The sequence below is a fragment of the Anguilla rostrata genome, chromosome 6 (assembly GCF_018555375.3).
Source record: "Anguilla rostrata isolate EN2019 chromosome 6, ASM1855537v3, whole genome shotgun sequence".
NCBI lineage: Eukaryota > Metazoa > Chordata > Actinopteri > Anguilliformes > Anguillidae > Anguilla > Anguilla rostrata.
This window is the reverse complement of record NC_057938.1, coordinates 40,320,715-40,337,954: the sequence shown is the minus strand read 5'-3', so window position 1 is coordinate 40,337,954 and position 17,240 is coordinate 40,320,715. Positions and strand designations below refer to the sequence as shown.

The window sequence follows — 17,240 nt, the reverse complement described above, 5'->3', positions numbered from 1 at the left end:
ACACTTCTAGTTGGTCATTGCTGGTCTGTGGCTGGTCAAAGCTGGTCTCTAGCTAGACACAGCCGGTCAAAGCTGGTTAAGCTGGTAGAGTAAGCTAGTGGTCAACTAGTGGACTAGCTGACTATATAGGCTCATCAGCTGGTGAATAGCTGGTTTCTGCAAAAAGTGTCAATAACACCACGTAAACCAGCTTGACCAGCTTAGGCTGGTTTAAGATGGAATTTTCAGTTGGAAATACATCCCATGAATAAAATTGCGTCGTGTTATATTTTATTTTTGCTGTACACAATGCACACAGACGTCTCTGCACAGAAGTCTTTCAACAGCACTATTGTTAAAAATGCCAGCATCAATGGCTGGGCTGATAAATTGCTGACAAATAAAGGGATCCTGCGGTGTTTTATAATGTCGTGCTGAGTTGCCCCAAGAATGCACCATGAAGGAGACTTGGGGATCTTGGGTACTTCATATTGGGTTGTATAATATAACCTTATGACGTACTGTATGAAAAGGTCTGTGCTGAATTTATAACAATGAGCTTACTCTATTTCCCTCTTCTTACTGCCAAAAAAAGCATACTTTTTTCCCCCTCTATCATACAGACAACAAAATGGCTCTAGTTTGCATGCTGTCTGCTGGATTTCTTGACTTAATGTGCAATAAATCTCCAGGATTTGGATATGATTTTTTTTTTTTCTATTTTTGAAAAATGAGTTTTCTTGGCTTTGAGTTTAATATAGACCTGTGTAGAGAGGGACCTTTAGCATGTGGAAATGGCTGGGGTCTGGATGTTCAGCGGTTGGAGATGGTCAGGGTCTGGATGTTCAGTGGTTGGAGATGCTCAGGGTCTGGATGTTCAGTGGTTGGAGATGGTCAGGGTCTGGATGTTCAGCGGTTGGAGATGGTCAGGGTCTGGATGTTCAGTGGTTATTGCCTTGGCAGAGTGGACAGTCCTGTTGCTGGATGGGAGCGGGAGAGAGCACTGAGAGATCTCCCTCCACAGCCTAGGGCTAAATCTTGTTCCTGGCCACGCAAGACCGGTGGCGGTCGAATTCTGGATTTGGAGGAAGCCCCCCTGTGGGCTGGGCCGCAGTGTCGGTTAAAGGTCGTTTGTGCCATGCTGATATGGTGTACGGCTTTGTTGTTCCCCACTGAGGCAGAAGTAAAGCAGAGAGGACCGTGTAGTTTTGGGAATGGGGGAAGTGGACAGTGGGAGGGTCTGACATGCTCACACTCACCAGGGGGGCGGGCGGAGGGGCAAGCGGCAACCCGACAGCCACATGGCTGAACTTCCACAATCACCTCATTGAATATTCCATCCAGTCGATGCGCTTACGGGCACTGATGCAGAAGCGGGGTGCAATTCTGAAACTCCAACCCCCCTCCCCCTCATACAAACACCCATTTGGCATTGGCACAGTTTGGGCAGTGCAAGCCAGCACCGTCTGTGGACATGTTCTTCTGAACCCATCTGACATTTGCTGATTCTGGTAGCTATGTGTATAAAAGGGGACTAACTCCAATAACCCCTCCCCTCCGCTCCCCCCCAAAAAAAGTTATGGCAAGCGTCGTTGTGACTCGTGAAATAAATCACGATGTCTTTCCGTTGCCTTGATGTGGTGGGCCCCTGACTGCACTGATCAACTACGCTAACAATACAAACAGAAAGGCAGAGAAGTTGATCCTGAGCTCTTATATTTATACGACCCCTCCGTCTCCTGTAGGTCTAGTTTGGCCTGTTATGTGCGTCTGTCTGTCCGTCAGATGTTGGGGGTGAATAGTGCTAAAGGCGTGCTTTCTGCGTTGAGGGTGATTTGTTCCTCTCCTCCTCGGGCTCCGGCTCGTCTGCGCGTGTCGCGCGCAGCCGTTCCCGGGCGCGCGATGCGCAGTCGAGCGCCCTCTCGTTTCCTTGGCAACGGCAGCAGAATAATGATACACCGCACCGGCGATGAATTCCCGGTGGTTCCAGATTTTTTGGCTCTTCAAAACGGCGATCGGTAGCAACGCAGTGTGTGGGTTTCAAGCTGGTTGTTACAGATAGGAATGAGCGGTGGTGGTGGGTAGGGAGGGGGGGGTGGGGCGGTTGGTGACTGCACTGCGAAAATAACGCGGTGGAGCAGTCATGCTAATGATGAAACCAGCTCCAAGAACGCGCCATGGTTTCGGCGCGACGTGTTGTGCGGTCTGTTAGGCCGCCATTTGTGAGTCCTCGTGGGCAGCTTGTGGTTCCGTGATCCGCCATGACGCCCTCTGACCTGCGATCCCTTCTCTCTCTGCTTTCTGCCTGTATGAATTAAGGAAAACATATTAAAGAAAGGTAGACCCTCCAAGAGTACATAATGGGTAAACTAATCCATGTAAGGAACACACACACACACACACACACACACACAGGTGCTTGTGGTTACAAGCTGAGCCGATCATGTTCTTCCTGTCAAAGTGTGGAGACAATAAAGCTTTATTGAACCGAGAATGAGCAGGTTCATTGCATATTATCGGTGGCTCGCTAATTTTAACCAATAAGAGAGAGAACCTTTTTTTTGTTCAAAAAGTGCAATGATTGACAGCTAATTGTAGCTCCACCCATCGTTCTTGATAAAACCTCACTCTGCCATGGCTGTTTTGGGACATGCCGTACACGTTTCGGCATGTCTTTCATTTGCTACCATTTGAAGGGTGTAACAAGCATGTCGTGTTGATCTTCATTAGACAAAGGCGCTGTTTTGATTAAAACGTGTGCATAATTGGAGGTGTCACTCAGTCGGGTGTCAAACTGACAGGCTTGAGAGGAATGAAGAGGACCGTGGAAGGAAATGCAAATTTAAGCTTGCCTTTTTTCGCCGAGTGCGGTGGAGAAGGTGGGATCATTTTGTCATGCAGCGTTCTTGCATTGTTTCAACAACAAAGGAATACAAACCATTGAATGTTGCCCGGAAGCCCTTTGCCACCGACGGCAAGGCTGTCACCCTTACATTTAAATGAGCAGGAGCTTAGTGGAGATTGAGTTGGTGAAAAGGCACGTACGTACACGTTGCTACCATTGGCTAGATTTAGGTGCCCACACAAAACACAGTCATTTGTGCTTCACCTAGGAGTATGTTCATGAGCTTTAACCTGATCTGTCAGCGATGAACATTACTCCTGACTTCAGGTGTTAATGGTCCATTTTAGCCCTCTCTTTTCAGCCAACTTTCTCACTTGTATGAGTTGGAAGCTGTTGGTTTGGAAATGTAATCCAACAGCCCTGTTATAAATTAGCTGTCACATGACAGGAGACAAATCCTTGGTTCAGGAGACAAATGAGAGATTTTTGCATGGCGTGGCATAGTCCTTGTTTAATTTTTTGATGCCAGTGGAAGTGTAGGATCATTGCAAATCTGGCCTTTTAGTCTCTTAGCTGGAATTCATTTCCCAAAGAATTCGGAGCTCTGACATTAATACTTTTTTTAGGCACTGAAAGGTGATGATTATTTTCTGCTGTTTACGTAGAATTGGAGGCAGCTGTCGGAGCTTGACGGCCTGCATGGCTGCTATATTCCACATTTGTTCGGGAATTTTGACACAATTGTTCTGCTCTTTGTTTGTTTGGGCATACTCTATGTATGAAGTATTTAAGAAATTGTGTGTACAATTGATATGCCCTAGGCTCTTTCCCCCAGGTTCTTTTTGAGACGCTTTCCCCTGTAAAAGCCACAATTATTTCAAGATTCAAAAAGAACATGCTTGTTAAAATGATAATTGTGGTAATTTTCCAGTGGTAAAGCTGAATAGCTTTTATCTTCCACAATTGGTGTCTGCAGTTTAGTTGGTATAGACAGCAGGAAAACTGTAGGATGTAACAGACAGAGAAAAATGAGCTGCTTTTAACAAAATGCTTCACACTCCTCTTGTGAGAAATGAAAAGCGACGCTTGTCTTCTCTCCATCAAAGAAAAGAGCTCTGTCTCCTACAGTCCGGACTTGAGGCCACCCTTGCGTGAGTTACTCACAGAGATGGAAAAGCAGTCATTTTGAAAGCGTAATTTCCATTTGCTCGTTTTAGAAAATGGCCCCTTCTGTCCACCCTGACCTCTTACGCCCATTGGTGCAGTCTTCCAGCTGCGGACACAGGCTTGTGGAGAGAACTGGAGTAAACATGTCGGTTATAGAACTCCGATAAGCCTGCTGGTTATATCTGCATGAGATGAAGGCTCTAATAAGCATGATTTTTAAGTAACCAAGAGAGGAAAGCTCATATAAATATGATGTTTATATTAAGAGAGTAAAGTGAGGAAAGCAGAAAGTTCCAGTAAACAAGGAGGTTATAGTCTACATAAGAGGCAAATTCAGATAAACTTTGTTATTTCCACTGGAGAACAGATCTCTGATAAACATGGAGGTTATTTCCAGAATAAATTAGTGCTGTAATAAATATGGTGGTTATATCCACAAGAGAATGTAGCTCTAATAAATATGGTGGTTATATTCTCATGGGGATTTGGCTGTAATACATATTGTGGTTATATCCCAAAGAGAAGAGAGCTCTAATAAACATACTGATTATATGAATATGCCATTACAGCGATTTCCTCTATCGTTGCATATTTATCACATGGAATGGTTTCAGATCATTAGAAAATGTTATATTAAACATATAAAACTGAGTAAAACTGAGTAAACAGGAAACTCATTTCTAAATTTTTATTTCATTTATTTAATGTGGTTACACTGCCTGTCATTTGGGGATTACGTACAGGCTTGTTACAGGGTGGCGCTGGCTATTGAGAGGAGGGACAGGCTCTCAGCTGAGAGAATGGGTGCCTGAGGCCCATATACTGCATGTCTGCAGTTCACCATGGTCACTCTTTGCAGGCAATTGCAGGAAACGGTCCTGTCCTTCTCTCACCTCACCGTCTCTCATTTCCTCCCTCCTTCCCTCAGTGAATGGCTCCCCGACCAAAGCAACAGCAGTGATACTTTTTTTAACCACTAGAGGGCAAAGAGGCCAGTCCCTCTGCAGTCAAAGCCCTTGAGCAAGAGTGATTGTTCAGCTCTCCTCTCGAAAACCGCCAGCAGATTCTTCTTGCTTTTTGTGCTGTGGAAAAGGTTAAGGTTCTAAAGTAGCTCCCGTCCGTCTTTGAGGTTCAGACGGAAGAAGGACGTGACCGAGGTGAAAAGCTGCAGGCCATGGGGGACTGGAATAAAGGCCAGGACAAGGAATGTTCCTTAGAGGAGATGGTGAATTTACGTTGGTACAGTAACCACTACTGAAGGCCACAGGGCTCATAACAATCTCATAACACGTTCACAAGGCTTCATCCTTCAGCCTTGAACATCACATCTTTTTATACAATTGAGGTTTGTGGAGGAGGGCTGAATGTTCAGGACTAAGCTATAGTCTCCTCCTCCGGGACAGGGGTCATCTTTTAGTAGAGTACTTTTGGAGTACTCCACTAAAACATGACCCCTATACTTTTGGAGTACTGAGCGCTCTTTGGACATAGGGAAACGTAGGGGTGTGATCGGGCCATCTGGGGCGTGAAGGAGCACCACTGTGGACAGTGCTGAGGTGGGGAGGCCCTGGGAGGGAGGTGGGAAGAGGGGGTTCTGGTGCTAGAATTCAGGCTATGTGGTAGGATCTGTGCTCCCCCAACCCTGTGTGTCCTAGTGATACTCTGTGTGAGCGTAGCAAATTTGTTCCAGTTGAGTTCTCAGTTAATTACACTTGATTGAGGTGTTAATTGTCTACTGATCTGTGTGTGGCGTCTTTACATTTAATCGTTTGATAAACTGTGAATTAACTTTGCTGTTGGAGGTGTGTTTGTACGACTAAAACAATGACGTCGTTCATTTACCGTGTATTTCTTTCTTCTTCTCAAAAATCTTTCGACATATATTTGAAATGAACAGTTTTTAAAGCGGCTTAATGATGAAGGATCGCTTGGAAAAATACCCTACGCTGCTCCAGAGCATGTTCCAAACCCTATGGTGTGAAGGTGAGATTGTGGTGGCGGACAGCACCGAGGTGTGAGGTCATTCATATCGTTCGGACGGCCTAGTAGGAATGCGAGCGTGAGGTCATTCATATCGTTTGGGCAGATGGTGGGCGTGAGTGTTTTGGGTTGCAGGACCTTGACAAAAATAAAATTCATAGCTGGGTTGTGGGTTGTGGCCAAGTGCAAAAATACCACTTTTCTCTGAGCGCACAGAAATATCAGATCCTACAGATCTTTAGATCAAAGATATCAGAATTTACCAGAAGATTCTACTGTTTGCTCCCATGCAAAAATAACAATGCATTTGCATTGCTTCAGTCTGTTTGCAGGCACATTTGACTGCTGTTTGTACAGATTCATTTGACATTTCAGCTTTTCATTTACATGTATCTTTAATAAAGTGTTTGCATAATATATAGGACAAGATTCAAAACCTAATTTAAATCAGACTATACGTCAGGTGCTTGATCTCAGCTGAAATGAATAAGTAAATGCTTTACAGTATTTATATGCTAAGCAGATGCTCTTGTTCATGGCAAGATGCGTCACAAATGATTTCACATCTTACATATTCCCATATTCTTAATGTACCACTGTTGATATATTAAGGGGAAAGTAGGAAGTACAGTATAAGGGCACCACAGCACTGTGGCAGCCAGGGGTCTATCCACTGTTGCCCAGGCTCATGCCCGAGACCCCTTATCCCTTCTCATTTCTACCTTTACCTTCGCCATAAAGACATTAATGCCCTCACCGTTCCTGCTGCTCTGAATACAGAGCGTGTGCGGTAAATTAAATCAGGATCCGTCTTTATTAGAATGCAGTTCCTGTGCCGTTTCTCTCCAGGGTAGAGCGCAAGTCCCTCCGTATTCAAGGTTTTGCAAATAACCGACAGAACGGAGCGAAGCAGGAAGAGGGAGCGAGGAGCTCAAAGCCGCCACTGTGATGCGTTTGAGATGGGGGGTGGGGGTCAATGGGGGAAGGTGCTGTATGCATCAGTGAGGGGCCTTCACAGGAAGCCCAGGTACACAATAGCGAGGAAGAGAATTGGTAAATATTAGCGTCGACCATTCCTGTCCTTTCAAAGACCAGGAAATGAGAGTTTTTCAACAAGGGTCTTTTGCTATCTTTTGAGCTCACGCTAAGTTAGCATCCAGTATAAACGGCCACCGCGAAAGGTAGGAGGGTTGGGGTCGAGATTACGCCGTGTGGGGGGGGAGACTTCTGTAGCTCTGAATGCGCCAACCCGATAGGCTTGTAAAAATCTGCCTGACAAATTGCATCCGGCGGCTCGCGCGAAAGAATAATCGGTCAAGCTTAATTTCATGCAATGCTCTTGTCAAAGGGACTGTCACAGTGCGCCGTGGGGAATAGTTTGTGATACATTCGAGTGCGTGAGCAAAAAAAATCTATGCTGTCAGTGGCAATATTGAAGACACAATAAAAGCAGTAGGCACACATGAGTCATGGATTGCGTGTCCGACTATAGTGCTTGCTCTTCATGCAGTGACACTCGCCACAGGGGTGGGTCTTTAAACGGGATTGGTCATTTCGATTAATGGGAAAAAGTGGACAGGTTATTATAAACTGTGAAAAAAAAAAAATGTAGGCCCACACCTGTTTATGACTGGGCATGACTCATCCCTCACCAGGCTAGAGAGTCTTCGCGGTCTGTCACAGATTCCGGCAGGAAGTTTAGAAAAGGATCTCTTTTTTTTTTTGCCTTGGAGCCGTGACTCTGTGGGTGTGAAGTCTGGGAATCGGATTCACCCTGTGCTCAGCTTAAATGTTAACATCCTCTTAAAATGGCGAGGGCTTTCCAGCAAAAAAAAAAATAAAAAGAGGAAACTGCGAATTTCCTTTTTCTGGTCGTCTCTAGCGAAGGCAAGCTGATAATTCCGTTTATTAGACCGTAAGAATTTCTCCACATTCTTTGACCTTTACCTCGTTTCATAAAGACAGTACGGCATGACTGGTTCCTGTGGTGCGTAACGACTTTTAAATTAACTGCTCGTTAAGATGGCACAGCAGTTGAAGCCCCTGTGTGTGAGAAGCTGTGATCAGTCTAAAATCGCTATATTCTGATGGTCACAAGACATGTCTCTTTTTTTGTGAATTTAAAAATCATGCCAACTGATGCCCCGATGAAAAAAAACATGGTAACGTGGACCTGGCATAACCCACAGGACAGCAGACTCCGGAATGTTCCATTGGACTCTGCTCATTTTAAAGTCTTCAAACTTACACCCACCATTTTAGGCTTCATGTCCAGTTATTTTCTTAGCTGGGTTGCTTGATTTGTAGCTGAAGGACTGAGATGGGAGAGCGAGGCTTCACAAGCTGCAAAGTAAGAGAAGCCGTTATGTGCGATCGCTGATTTGAACAAATTTCCTCTTTACAATGCAGAGCAAAGGTTTTTGGTTGGTTCATATGATCCAGTGAATGCCCAAACATGGTAGCTCCACTCTTTATAGGGTTTGTGATGCCCCGCTTTACAATCGCAAAGCACTATCTGTAGACCACACTGCCGGGTGCTTTGCTGAATTACGGTTATGGGAGCGTCCCGCTTTTAGTGTTTTGTGATTCATTTAAGGATTCATTAAAGGAAGACGTTGACATCTCTGGAAACATCCAAAAATACAGTGATCTCCACCCCCCTTTGTCATTTGCATACTGCTGAGATGAGTCACAAAACAAAATCCAAGCTATAAAAAGCATAGGGAAAAAAAAAAAACACCTACTCAAATATTTTTTGAAACAGTTGGTGATATGAACTATTTTTCATCTGATGGCTGCGTAGCGTTCACTGTGATTTGTGTTGAAAGTGTTATCAGCTAGATTAAATTTCAACTGGTGGTTCCATTCCTCCGTGAGTGCCTTGTTTAAGAGATGCATCTAATCACAGTCTAGTCCATGTAACAACAATTTTATTCTATTTTATATACTTTATTTCCCTTTTTTAACTTCCCTTACTCCCAATCTCTTAGCAGCAGTTGCTGTTTTGTATTGTTTTAAGTGATGTATGTGAGCCAGGCTATGAGGCCAGTGCCTTGTTTGTGCAAATTTACTTGGCTAATAAATCTCATTCTCATTCTGATAATACAAATTCTAATACTAATAAAATGGAGTCATATCCTGCAGTGCAGGTCTCACATGGCATTGTCTAGTACCAGAGCAGCTTTGACATCTTGGCTACAGTACCATTAGTGTCATCGTGGGAACCATTTGTAAATTTCTAGGCAATGGCTTCTTTATTATTATTCAGGCTGGTGAACAGTTGTGTTAGTGTATAATATATTTAATCACTAATATGATGTTCTTGAGAAATTTCTATTCTTCTAGGCTTCTCTCTGTTAAGACAAAAGTAATTTCGTTTATTCTTGCGTCAACATGAACCTTTTTGATACCTTTGCACAGAATGAGGGTATTGGAGTGGACTTCAGTGGCACTCTAAGCACTTTTGGTAATTGGAGATTTTTTTTTTTTTAAACAATGATACAATTTCTTGGGCTAACCCTGATATGGGCTCATTGCTCATTTTTGGGATATGTGTAATCATATCAGTGCACAGGGTCTCTCTGACTAGCTATTTCTTGCTGACAGATACAAGTAGAGCTGCTTAATTGGTTTAATACATTTCTTTGTATTTGAATTAGGAGTCTAATGAGGTCTCCCTGTATATATGTTGAACCTACTACTAGTACTAGTAGAACTTTATTTGCATACATTTTGTATATAGAATGAATCACAAAGTGCTTCACAGAACAAAAGAGTGATAATAATAGATCTAATCAACAGTGTAGTAGAAATAAAATAAGGTAGACTATATGGAACATAATATGCTTGAGACAAAGGATATGGAATTTTTAAAAACTAAAAAGTAAAAATGTACTAATCAAAGACAAAATGTGACAAAGTAATAAAAGTAGTATAAAATATTATAATAAAAGTATTATAAAATCTAATTAGATACAGTAATCAGTAGTTAAGCAAAGGCCACAGTAAAAACGAAAGTCTCAACAGATTTTAGCTTACTCAAGGACTGGAAAAGTCTCTTACGCACTGAGGTTCGGAGTTACGTAACCGGCGCATGAAAAGAGATATCAGCCTCCCCTCGGTGTTTAAGCCTAACATTAGGAGTGTCTAAGATGGTGGTGTTTGCAGAGTGGAATGCTCACTGAGGCTGTTACACTCAGTGATGTGTTCAGGTGTGCATGTAGGCCTACATCGTGGACTAGTTTCTCTCCATCAAGACATTGACGAGAGTGGTCTCACATTCTCCGATGATAAAAAGCAACTTAGAAACATATTAGAAAAACCACCTATTCATTTCTTTGTTTGAGATTTTATTTACAGGCCTCTGTATTCATAATGTCTATTCTATGAACGGTTATTGGAGCGAATTATAAGGAACTCATCCTCATTTAATCTGGATGGTGTATGGACATCCAGGATTTTATTTAGAATCACCCTTTTGATCACTTGTTCATACGTTTCTGTGCTTTCTTTTCAGGTCAAACAGACATCTTAGAGACCAGGAAGAGGACCTGTCTTAAAACTGTAACATCCCTGTAAGTGCCCTGTTTGAGTCATTGTATTCATTCATTATTTTATCCATGCTGCTTTGGAAAGGCGTGGTTGTAATGCAAGTACAAGCTGAAAATCTTGGTTTGTGGCTGCCAGTGAGGTGAATTTTCCTACCGAGCAGATGGTGAACCTCTCGCATGTCTGCTGACAGAAATGGGTCTGATCTGTCCATGGGACCAATGTCACCTTTTCCACTATGGAGCAGCTAGCTAAGTATGTATAAGTGTCACAGACTGAACTCCAGATTAAGTCTCTATGAGTATTACAGACTAAAATCCCGATCAGGTCTGTATGAGTGTTATAGGATGAACTCCAGAATAAGTGTGTATGAGTCTGACAGGCTGAACTCCAGATTAGGCCTTTATGACTGTTACAGACTGAACTTCGCTGTACTGCAGGTCTGTATAAGTGAGACAGCCTGAGTTCCAGTGTGGCTCTGAATGAATGCTACAAGCTCAGCCTCAGTGTGGGTTACGCATGTCGCCATCTGTCCCTATCCTGACGTTCCTCCTGGGAAGAAAATATGTATGTTTGGGTTTTTTGTGAACATCAGAAGCCGGGGGGGGGGGGGGACAGGACAGGACAAAAAGGCCTTTTGTTCAGTTCCTCTTTTGTTACTGTAGGCTGAAGCTCCAGGAATGATCGCTCCATGAGCTCACATCCTGCAGTCTCGCAATGCTGGAGTCCTCCAGCTGATTTTTCCCAGCAGCATTTTGAAGCGTTGAGGGGAAAAATGGGTAGGCGACCCTTCGCTCTTCAGAAAATTGGCAGGCACAGTACGCTCCAGCAAACCTTCTGCCCCCTCCTGCATCAGCGCAACCTTAAAAGACCGCTATTGTTCTGTCCTTCTCTGTCACTCTGTCTCTCTCTCAGTCTCTCGCTGTCTGTCTGTCTCTCTCTCTCACTCTCTCTCTTTCTCTCTGTCTCTCTCGGTCTCTCAGTCTTTCTCTGTCTCTCTCAAATTCAAATTAGCTTTATTGGCATGACGTATATATGTATACACATATTGCCAAAGCATGAGTAGAACAAACAGTAAACATACGAATATAACATTTAACAATAATTAAGAAAAGTATACAAACATTTATTTCAAAAAGGAGATTGTGTCATTGCTTATATCTTATTAATACTCCCTGTCCCTCTCTCTCTCTGTCTCTCTCTGTTTCTGTATCTCTCTGTCTCTGTCCCTCTCTCTCTCAGTCTCTCTGTCTCTCTCTCTCTCTCTCTCTCTGTCTTTCTCTCTCTCTCGGTCTCTCTCTCACTCTCTCTCTTTGTCTCTCTCTCTCTCTCTCTCTCTGTCCCTCCGCCCTCATGTTTTTAGATTAACACTTGTGTTGTGAAGTGATTGCGGAGAGCGTCAAGCAGGCTGGTGGAGCTGGGAAGGATGAGTGTAGGGGCGGGAGAAAGGGGGGGGGGCATGCCATGGGGGGAGGGCGGGGGCGGTTGACGGCTAGCGATGGAGGGTGGGGGGGCATATGTTAATTTGCTGTCCTAATTTTGAAAAGTTAGCAGGAACAAAAGGGGCGGTTGTGGAAAATGCCAGAAAAACAATGGCTGTTTGTGTGGCCGAGCGCTTCAGTGGGCCTCTTCACAATGCGATGCTACAAGCCTGTGGAGGCGGGGCCAAAGTAGCAGGGCATGAAATCACTCCTCCCTGATTCGCTCTCCTTAAATCACCCCTAACTGGTTTACACTGGAATAATTGCTCCCACTGAAATTACTCCTCCCTGGTTTACACTGAGCCTCAACATGTTGTTTTTCATTTTTTTCAGTCCAATTAGATGTATACACTCCATTAACTATGCTATTGTCAATATATAGGTGCTCTTAACTAGATCAATTCACAGTGGAAGAGAACATAAGCACATCTACCCGAATTCTGTGAGCAACAGTGCCGGAGCTGGATTGCAACATTTCCCAACCAGCGAGTATTAAGTACAACACCAATAGTCCATTAAATGTAGGCTAACTCATGCCAGGTTATATCAGGGACTTTAAAAAGCGTGGAGCAGACGAGATCATCTCTTTGCATCTGTGTGTTAATCAGGTGTGGTCCGAAAAGGATTATGTGAATAGGAGGTTGCAGGTTTAAATCCTGCGGAGTGGAGCACAGATGTTGTACACTTGAAGAAGGCACTGTAAAGGTGCAATAATTACACATAGTCAAATGACATAAATATGTCCTGGCAAATGCATGAACTTCTCTGGATTTCCTTGGATGGACCATGTGCGCACAGAATCGTGTGTAACAGGGCTTGGTGTACTATGAGTTTTCACATTGCAGCCCTTTCCCTACACACAGCACTGTCGGAGATATTATTGTCTTTCTGAGATAGAGACCGTGGTATCCTGGGAACTAAGGGAACAGAAAGGAAGTTAATTGTACCCTCGTTCTAGGGGTGACATCACTCTTTGTAGCGAGTGTTTCCGTGCTCATTCAAGCTTCTGAACCGCAGCTGAAGGACACTCAACGATAGAAAACCAGATAAAGGATCTTTCCTGTTCTATTTGCCCGTATCGAAGTCTGCGGTTACAGATGTTATACGTGTGCGTGGTTAGGTAAATGAATCCCTTTGGACTCGCGGAAGGCGAGGTTCAATCAGTTAACCCTGGCCTTCTTCCAATACTTCCACCGCTTGCGCGTGTGCATTTGTGCATGTGCGCGTGCACGCACGCGTGCTTGTATGTAAAAATGTGCATCGTGGCACTTAAGTGCGGCCGATTCTTCATGCAGTGGACTGTTTTTTTGGACTTCTGGCCAACTGACCCGTCGGGAAGTGGAACGCCTCCATTTCCCATGATGCCGCTAACGAGGAGTTCGGCAGGCCGGACAAGTCCGACAAGAAGTAACGTCGACGACGAACGCGAAACAACAAGAAGCTGTTCACAAAACTGTTCACGCGTAATGAAATGCATAAATGGCTCTTTTTTGAAACGTCCAATTTTTCTGTCAGAGAACTCCCCCTCCCCCGCCCCGCCCCCACCCCCAGTTTAATTACCTGTGGCTACAGGGTAATTACAATAGATTTCTTCCATTGTGTCGCGGAGATTTAAGGAACGTGTCCCATGAGCACCGCAGTTATTTGTGAGTTTGGAAGGTGCATATTAATTCATACATAATTTTTCTCCAGGTTATTGTCTTGGTGAGCTGGGCTCTTCTGTGTGATGTCTGTCTACCCCCCCCCCCCCCCCCCTTTCTGCTGTGAGCCCACGATCCATCAACCTCAGACACTAATAACATTTTTCTCATTCCTGAAAAAAACCTGTCAATTATTCATTCATTGCATGCTCATTTGGGTATTGTCTGTTTGCCTGTACTTTTTTTTCTTCTTCTTTTAAAAAATTTTTGGTAATGTCAACTGAATCGAGAGAAAATAGCAATATAGCAATATCTTGAGGAAAGGACAGTATGTACAGTACAATAAATGACCTTATCATTATTATATGAGTATAGGACTATATTACATTGTCATATGAGCAAGTAAAATTGCAAAAGGTCCACGGTCTCTGCTGAAAAAAATGACCGATGTGTTCTGAGTCTCCGCTCTCTTCTGAGCCTGTTCTCATTAATACAGTGCTATGAAGTCGGGCCAGGAATGGGATTGGCTGTCTTAATAGTGTCTGTGTGTGCTTGAATGAACTCCGTCTTCTTTCATCTTGATTGTGTGAATCAGCCAATTACTGAGCCCCTCGACTGGGGATCTGACCAGTCCCCAGGACACAGCCTCGCAGAGGTGTAATGCCGTGAGTTTCTGTAAGCTGGGATCTTTGCTGGCTGGCTCATTAAGAGTGGGTGGGGCTAGTGATTCTTTGGTTAACTGTTGATGGATTCATTCTATTTCCTGTTTTTCGCATTGTCCTGTTCAGATGCGATGCATGTTCCAAGACCAGTCAAACCAAGGTGGTGTAGGTGGTCACAAGCTCCTCAGCTGAGGGGGGGGGTGTAATTAGCATAGGCTTTTCTGTACATGCTACTGGACTTGCTCTGGGCTGATCTCCATGGTGGTGGTTGACATTTGGGCTCAACCTGTCAGTATTTGCGTGGGCTCTAGGGCTCCCAGTCTTACTGCTTATGATCCATGGAGCTTAAGAACATGTTTTGAGTGTGTTTGGCTTCTCTATTGCCCTTATGGATGTGTGTCACTGAAAGTGGCGGTTGAATTCTTCTCCCACGTCCCACCCCAGCTTAAGAAGGTTGCGTACAATGAAAACAACACTACCGCCTGAATCAAAACAGTCTCGTTACATTGCCAGCATAAAATTATGCAATGAAAGTTGCTAGGCAATTAGCGTGTTCTTGAAAAGTAAGCGACTTGTGTCTCACCAGAGGGCAGGAAAGCTAATCTGTATTTTAAACCCTATTTGTCTTCCGTGTGCCAGGATCTGTGTTGCACATGAACAAACCTGTAAATCCGAGATTCCATTAATATTTTGGCAGCAGTGGTGTAAGGCTGAGCATAGCTGATAATAACAGGATGTGCAGAGACTTTCAGTTCTGGATAAAGGGAACGTCTCTGAATTTTAGCCCCTTAACCAAGTGTGGCTTTTTCGTTAATTGGGCGCACTCGGCCTGGTGCCGGCGTATTTTGAACGGAAACCTTCCGTCTGCGAATCCCCAACCATCACAGGAGGCTTTGCGTCGACTCGTCGCCCCCCCTCATGTGCGGCATTGAGTCTAAAAGGCATTTTTGCTTGAATTTCAATGACTTAATATGGCAGAGCTGCTTTTGTTTCTGTTTGACCAGGGCCATATATTTTCCAGCTGTGATTTTGTTTTTAACTCTAAACTGACCCAGATGTTGAGGAGCACCCCTGCTCCGGAGAGAGGAGGCCGTGGGGAAAGGCGTCCCAGCTCGTCCGTCTGTCTGCCCACAGCGTCTCATCTGTACACGAATGTGGCGTTTCCCTTTACCTAAGCATCTCAATCGACATCACCTCACCTGGGTGTACACGTGGCATTGGATAATTTACACCTATGCTGACAATGGAATCCAGCTTTTTTTCGTCATCCTGGTCTCATTCCCAATGTGGTTTATCATAAACGATCAGGTGCTCCAGGGTATAAGTAAGGGCTGGTTTTCCTGTCCAAATCTTGTAATTTTCTGATGCGTTCAGACGTGACTACCGGGTTTGGAATGTTTTGCGTACTGAGTGAAGGCGCTGGCTTTTAAGAGTTCAGCTCCACCTTGCCTCGGGTGCAGGTTTAAACCGCAGACTGGCACACGTCACACGCTCCTGGTTAGAGGCGTGGCCTGGCGTGCATAATCCGGGAGTCTACCCAAAGCTGACATTCCCCCCCACCCCCCCCCCCATCATCCCCAGAATGGAAATGGACTAGTCTACTTCCTGTGTCACACTGACTGTGTGTAGCCTTCTGGTTACCCGTTGCTCCCGGTAGACAAATTGACAGCCCTGGCCGGGGTCCAGGCAGCTGGCCTGACTGCCCTGGCCTGAGTGTTTAAACGGCTGCCTGATGAACAGTCCTGCGACAGCCTCCATAGTCCAGAAATGCTGTGGGTGGGAGAGGAGAGAGAGAGAGAGACTGGATTTCATTAATCAGTCTTTAGCACTGAGCTACTTTAGCGCTGCCCTCTGCTCCCTGCTGGACACGGAGCCTCTATTAATTTCAGCCAATTCGTGCCAGCTTTCAAAGGCATCGAGCGCCGGATTGCAGCGAAGGCAGAGCACGGCCCTCTTTTAAAGGCTAGCGTTTACCGATCCGCTGCTTGCTCGTAGCTTATTTCGGCTGTTCCAGGCAGCTTGTGATATGAATGCGTACATACCACATCGAGGGGACAGTACCACTCTGCCGCTTTCCCCTAATGTGATCCCCCACAGTCGTCTGTTCCACATTTGGGTCGGGTGGCGTGCGTTTGACATCCCTTCTGTGGCGAGAACCGTACCACCATAATTTGTAGAGGGATCTGGGCAGGCTCCCTTGTGGAACCACCCCGACCTGAGGACACAGGGGATTGTACGCAGTTGACATTGTATTGGACAGACACAGTGAAGGCGTAACCTAAGCTCTGTTCATTGTGTTCCTCTATCCTGAGCGTTAGCGGTTGTAGCCACTGTCTCTTTTGTCCTGGCAAAAGAGAATGCTACATTCACAGAATTTAATCTGTGAATTGCTAGGCTGAATTTTCTTTGTGTGGGTTGGGGGTTTGGGGGGTTCCTAGAGGTTGATGAATGTACTGAAGATTCTGTGAAGGTGTGTCCGGGTGTTTAATCAGAAGGAGAGGGAAAGTCAGAGAATTAAGAAAGACTGGCTTGCTTCGCGTCCCTTCAGTTTTAGTGGCTGCTTGATTTAGGCTTCGACTGTGAATAATCAAACTGCCTGGCGGAGCATAATTACTTGGAATTCTTTCAGCGTAGCGCTGGAATCACTGATTTCATTTCTCTGTGCCTCACAGGGATAAAATGAGGTGTGAGATATATTTGGTCAGTCCATTCGCTCTGCCAGTTATGGAGTAGCTTCCTTCTGCATCACTGTACGCATGTTAAAAGCCACAGGTGTAACTATCGATCGATCGATTTGTCTCTCTTTCTCGCACACACTCATAAATACAGGCGGGCACACACACACACGCACACAGGCACCAATCTGGCTTCAGTTTCTAATCGTGTTTAGTGTGCTACATTAAACATTTTCAGAAAAGCTGAATTCATATTACTCCCA

The 17,240-nt window shown here is 44.7% G+C and overlaps 1 protein-coding gene across 1 annotated transcript in view; it reads left to right on the top strand.

The window, feature by feature from the left end:
• The window catches only part of sipa1l1 (signal-induced proliferation-associated 1 like 1), a 77,331-nt gene that overhangs the window by 17,552 nt on the left and 42,539 nt on the right, over window positions 1–17,240 (top strand). The window contains exon 2 of the mRNA XM_064339628.1: window positions 10,488–10,545. The gene's annotated coding sequence lies outside the window, so the exon portion shown is untranslated. The remainder of the gene's footprint in view (window positions 1–10,487; window positions 10,546–17,240) is intronic.